Below are 6,539 nucleotides of genomic sequence, written 5' to 3'. Positions count from 1 at the left end.
ACTTAAATAGTCAAGTTTTGTGTTGGAGCAAATGATGATAACATAAAGCATAACTATGGAAAATGAATTGCATTCTTTTTGTTGTGGGAAGAAAATTTGGGTCTTCGGTTTAAGTAACTTGGTCTTAGCTGGTGCTGGTTACAGTACGTAGATGACTGTTATCAGTGTAACAAACAAGGTCTAAAGTTAGGAAATATTTTTCAGAATAAAAAAAGATTTTTAATCAACCCACTTTTGTTTCAGAACAACAAGAAAATATGGGTTTGTATAATTCTGAATAGCAGGTGTCAGAAATGCTTTTTTTGCTTTTTGTTTTCTCCTTTTTCCTTTGTGAATTGCATTTTTTCCCCTTTTTCCATTATGTTTGCATTATATTTGAGCTGGTTGTAAATAGTAAGTTGAGTTATCTTGCTTTTTTAATGTCTGTGTTTTGGTTTCTTTTTCAATATGCAGGATACCTTGAGTTATATTTTTAGCACATACGTGAAGAGTGAGATGCTTAAAATTGTGTTTAGAGTTGTCTTTAACATGATTTAGAGATGTTGAGTTGCATTTTAAAATAATCACTCAAGGGCAGGCTATAAGTTCCTTTGGAATTCAACATAAGTCAGTGGTGGCAATAAGACTATTAATATAGTAAGATGTTTCCTTGATTTGTCTGTTGCCATGAGGTTTCAAATACAAATCAATTACATGTTTAATTTTGGCTTTGACTGGGGACATGCAGCTTTTGACTAAAAGGTGAATGTGATCAGTGGAAGGCCACCCTTCATTCTGTAGCGTGCAATTAATAAACCATCGAAAAACCTGACCAACAAAAGTAAAAAAGAAACCCCATGAATTCTGCTGCATTGCAAACTGTACCTCATTTGTGACTCTTCATTTTTGTGGTTATTTTTTGTTTATAATCAAATACTAGCCCAGTATCTTGCTGAGAAATCTTGTGATACAAAGCTGAAAATGATGAATGCTGTGTAAGAAACACCTCTCACTGGGTTCTGATACAACTGTAACATTCAACTGCTGAAGAAGAAAATGTATCTCAGTCACTTCTGAATTGTAATATTAATCTGATGTGTACTGAGCTATTGAAAATCAAGCTTGAAATGTACTGCTGTTTTCACCAAATCCTTTTCTCGGCTATGTTCAACAAGGCACAGGGAAAAGATGAGCATATGAATCACAGACTGAGTGTAAGAAGTGATATGCAATTACAGGAACTTACTGTGGTCATGCAAATAATTTAGATTGTTGTCAGAGGAGAATCTGTCACTTTATTCTTTTTTCTCAAATCTCTAAAGGTTTCTGAAAGCAACTTCACTGTTATAACCTGTTTTGAATTCATGAAATAATGCTGCTTATTGAATTCAAGTGAAGCCTTTTGTTTTTCTATAATAAAAACACATAATAGTACTTGTCTGCTTTGTTTAATTTATGGTGTGTTGAGGTGCTGCGTGTTCTGTAGGAGGCAGCATTTCCTGCAACTTTTGTTGTAAGCATGTATTAAGCCTGAGTAACTCAGTTCAGTACTGTAGATGGCAGCTTTTGAAAAAGCTGATGCCTCTTCAGTATTTTGGAGAAGTTCTCCAGTTTTAGGAGTGAAACATTTATTTATACTGCTGGGATACTCACTGAGTAAAACAAATTCCTGAAAGAAGGAATTTTAAATACCAACACATTCCATTAGCATACTTGCAAATTTCTACAGCAGTTACTGTAGCAAAGGCAGCTTGAGGTAAATTGTTCTATAATACTTTTCCTTCTGAAAGAACTTAATTTTGAGTAGTGTTGACATTTGGTTTGAGCTGTCTTAACAGGAACTTTCCACAGTGTGGAGTTCAGTGCTTAAAGGATAGCATGACTACATTTTGATTGATCTAGTGCATCAAAGACTGCACAGAAAGGCTTCATTCTCATGAAATGTTTAAGGAAAGGGTTTATCTTGCTCTGTTTTTGGTCCAGAATTAATTTACCCATTTCTCTTTTGTCAGCATATTTGTAGAAGCCCTGCTTGGATGGGTGGAAGGGCGGAGCACTCTGGTGACAATCAAAAGCTCATTACTGAAAAGGGTACTGAAACAAAATGTGCTTCCCTAAAGCTTTCTTAATGTCCAACAAGACTACAGACATTTCAGGTCATGTTATGCTGAGAGTCAGTGGTTCTGGTTCTCAAATCTTTTCCAGAAATGCAGCAGCTTTCTGCTTTTTTGTTGTCATCTTGGAATATACTGAATCACATTCAAACTGCTGCATGTTGTATTGGTATAACCAGTGGAGACAGTTTTGACAGTCTTGTGTTGAACGCTTTGTTGAACTCTTAAATTGAAAGGTTTCTGTAGTCTTCCTAGGCAGGATAAGTATTCCCAAAACAATTATCTTCCTCTGGTTTCTGAAATGGTAACCATTTTAAAGGATTACTCATACTAACCTGTATTTTGATTCTCTGACATAGAGCACCATTAGCAGCTGATGTGAAAGGTCCTGTTTCTAGTAGACTTCATTCTGCTTGTAAGCCAAGGAGCATAGAAGTGTTTGCAATTGTAAAATAAATAAAGCCATTTCACACAGAGCATTTTTGAATGGAGGATTGTGTCTTTTAACAATAAAACCTAAAATATTTTCAAGATCCTTTGAAGAGGGATGAGTAACCTTAAAGATTATTATTAGTAAGAGGAATAATGTTTTTGACTGGATTTATGTATAAGTTCTCATTGAAGAAGAGAGAATATGACTTCACAGAATTAGTGTGCAACTTGTCAGCAAATTTTACTGACATACAGGGTTCCTTTCTGAGCGTGCCACTTCACTTTCATTGCATCACTTCTGGTACTCAGCTGTTTTTATTGCTAGTTGACATAATCTTTGGCTGGATTAATGATTGTCCTGACCAAACCAGTGGGCAGTTTTATAATGCATTAAGAGATTGAATGTTTGAGGGCTGATTATGACGTGGATGAAAAAGCATGGACAGGAGAAGTGGGAATGGAGCAGGATCCACTTATTCTCATATCCATAACTTGTTTTGATATAGCTGAGGTACATTCAACATATATTGTCTGTATTGCTAATCAGCATTTAGGTCTTTTCAAAAGAAATATCTCTGCTTACTTCTCATAGTCAAATTTTGGCATTTTCATTCTGTTTTTACCTACAAAGTAAACTTTTGGCTGGATCAATTTGCTTGACATAGTGAGTAGTATTACAACCCAGTCACAATTGTTAGGGGATGTTTGTGTTGTTTGTCCACAGAAGCTCACACAGAAAGTCATTCACAATAATTTGTAGCTTTGCATTCTTTGAGATTAAAAAAAAAAATAGAGGAGCTGTTTTTTAAGTTGCTACACCTCTAATTTAAAGGAATGGTGAATTAGAGTATAATTAAATATTGGCAAAGTTGGCAACTTGTAATCTAAGTGCTTTCAGGAATTAAGGACTTAATCAATAATGTGAGATTTGCATTTTCACCTTAAAAGCTTGCTGCAATTTTATTCTTGTTACTTGCACAGTTGATGTTGACTTCTAGTCCAAAGCAGACAATGTACTGTTGACAGACTAAAGACCTAAGTGATTCAGCATTTAAATAATAACCTGTGGGAGTGGCTTAAAACCTTAGGGTAAAGAAAGGAATTTGACTTCAATATCGACAGAACTACTCCAGAAGTATTTTTTTTTCTTTTACCATTAAATCATTTTTTTTTTAATGACTGACAGCAGTTTTTAGATAGAATAGTACAAAAAGACTAACAGAATCTGAATATCCTGACATTAAGGTGGCTTTAGCTTTCTTCTTCGTAATCACTACGAGATTTACATTGTGGAATATTCCTTGGTTATGTAGAAACTGGGAGAAAAATGTGTTGGTCCAGACAAGTCCCTGGCAATTCATTAGTTTCACCTGAGCTAGTGAAAAGAGACTAATTGGCTTCAGCAGGTCTACCATTAATATCTGTTTCTGAGTTTCGGTATTGAATGCTATAAATTATGCTATGCTGTCATGCAGAACTGTGATTTATGTGAAGATAAATATATTGTGTGAGATGATCTTTGAGATAACAATACTGTAACACATATCTCACCTTCTTTCCCCCTCAGCCTTTTAAAAGTATGTATTAAAACAATCAACAACAAAAAAAAACCACAAACATATGTGTTTTAATTCTTTGCTTTGTTTATGAAATCCCAAAACACTTTAATCGCATCCCAAGTGTCACAGATTGCTAGAGATAAGACAGCATGTTGCATTATTAACTTTTCAAAATGTGCCTGATCCTGGGTGTATTTCATGAAGTAAGTAGCATGATGAGCTTATCAATGGGTGCTGAAAGAGAAGAGGACTTATTTTCCAAAAGGTAAGCAAGCGTTCTTCTGTGGTGAATGTCTCTGACAGACAGTTGTGCCACAGTTTGAAACATACAATGTATGTTATAAATAAAATGAAACATTAAACATGTTTAAGTAGCTGAGATATTCTTGTATTATGTTGTTATGCTTTAAAATAAAAGCATTTTTAGCAGGGTGAGTGTAATGCTAGATTTTTATAATAGGTTTTAAATGCAGATATGTATCTTGGCCTGAGTATAGTATAGTATAGTTATGTATTTACACTTTGCATCATGCTTTGTCAAAATTTAATTGGGTTTCAAGATCAAAGTTGTCAACATATTCAGTGAAGCTGGGTTAAGTTTGTTTCTTGTGAGCTCCTGGAATTCAAGCCTGGTGCAGAAACACTGTATTTATTTAATGGGTCATAACTGTGCATTTGCTTTAGACAGTGAAGAAATAATTTGCTGATATAGCTATTATCAGAAATGTAAATGCTTAGAGATGCTAGGAATAAGATCTCCTTTTGCTTGTCTAGCTTTGTGCTCAAGCCACGTATAGAAAAATAATCAAATTGTTACCTAATGGAAAATGATTGCAGCTTTAATCCTAAGATAATAGCAAGGAACAAGTTGTGAGCCTTTTTTCAGTTTTGTAAATAATGATTGTGAGATGGGAGAAAACTTTTCATACTGATGTCTATAACTGTGATATTCAAAAAGTGTGACATTGCCTAGAAATGTGCAGCAAGGCTCAGGGGAATGAAACTCCCAGTGAGGGCTAACTGATTATTGAAAGTAAGAATACTCCTCATATTAAGGTACTGCAGGGACAGGGAAGAGATAGTAACATTGTGAAATAAAATAATAAAACTTGTAACATTCACATTCAAATACTACATCATGCTAGTCTTCTCTTAGAAGACTGTTTATAAGACTGAACTTGTGTCAGAACATTATGCACTATGTTGGAAAGAAACAGTGAAGTGTTTCCTTATTAGTGGAAGGGCAGAAAGGAGAAGTGCCCCAGTGCAGATTCTTGGTGTGAGCCTGGGCTCCAACACTTAGTTCTTGTTCCATGTAATTCCTCAGAACCAGGAGCGTATGCAGGGGGCTTCCTTAGCCTCCACCAAAGGGGCATTGGTAGCCCCAGTGGTCTTCAAAAAGTGTTGGATGTTGAGCACACTGAGTCAGAGATTTCAGCAGCCTGAACTTTGACACGTAGGCCATATGCTGTTCTGGGTGGTTTTAATGAGTGATTTAAATTTCTCATTTCAGTTGCACTGACTGAAGCCGTAAGGAAATTGATACTTTTAAAAAAACAAAAAACACTTGAAGTAATAATTGTGTTGCCATGATGGTGGCATATAAGGAAAGGAAGAACATACGAGCTATGGAGATGTGCAGGCACAAAAGCCTGTATGATGTTTCTTCCTGTTGTTCAGGCCTGTACAAGCTCAGCTGACATGAGGACAAGGTCACTCCGCTTTGGGGACAGTGAGCTCATGATCACAGATGCTGGCTTGTCTTTGGGCAGTAAACTTGCCCTGTCATGCTTAAATTAGAGTGTAGACGTGCCATGAAGCATTAAGCTCAGTTTCTGGTCATTTTCTTTTGACTTGGAGTGCAGTTTTAGGCAAGTTACTTAGGCTGTAGTTTCATTATACAGCAACTTTAATGACAGTGCTGGCCTCAGGAGTTACTGTCCTCCTGCCTTTGTACACTGCCTTTCAAATTAGGGCCATACAAGTTGCTCTAAATGTAATGCTGTACATGGGTAAATGAACTGATCCAGGTGAGTATAGCTCCTTGGACATAATAGCATTGTAGGGTATGAGACAGCATCATGGATTTGGAAGCAGCTAAAAGAGTGGGAAACTCCTTAGGCATTTTTCACGATAAACTGGATTTCTTGACATAGGTATTAATTTCATCCCTTGATCATCCCATCAAAAAAAAAAAAAAAAAAAAAAAAAAAAAAAAAAGGTGATTTGGCTGAGTCTCTACAGAAAGGACTCTGCAGTTTGGTATTTCACAGTTGGTATTTCACAGTCCCTCTCAGCACTGCAACAGTATGTCTCTGCTTGCCAGGGTATGGTTAAAATGGAAGAGTAAAAAATACTCTTATACAGAGCCCTGCCATATTCAGCAGAATGCATCTTACACTGAGTAGAACAACACTGAATGGGAAGGACACACTTCACAGGGTGTAACCCTGTC

The sequence above is a fragment of the Tetrao urogallus genome (genome assembly GCF_951394365.1).
Source record: "Tetrao urogallus genome assembly, chromosome: 3".
Classification (NCBI taxonomy): Eukaryota; Metazoa; Chordata; class Aves; order Galliformes; family Phasianidae; genus Tetrao; species Tetrao urogallus.
Note: the sequence above shows the minus strand (reverse complement) of the source record.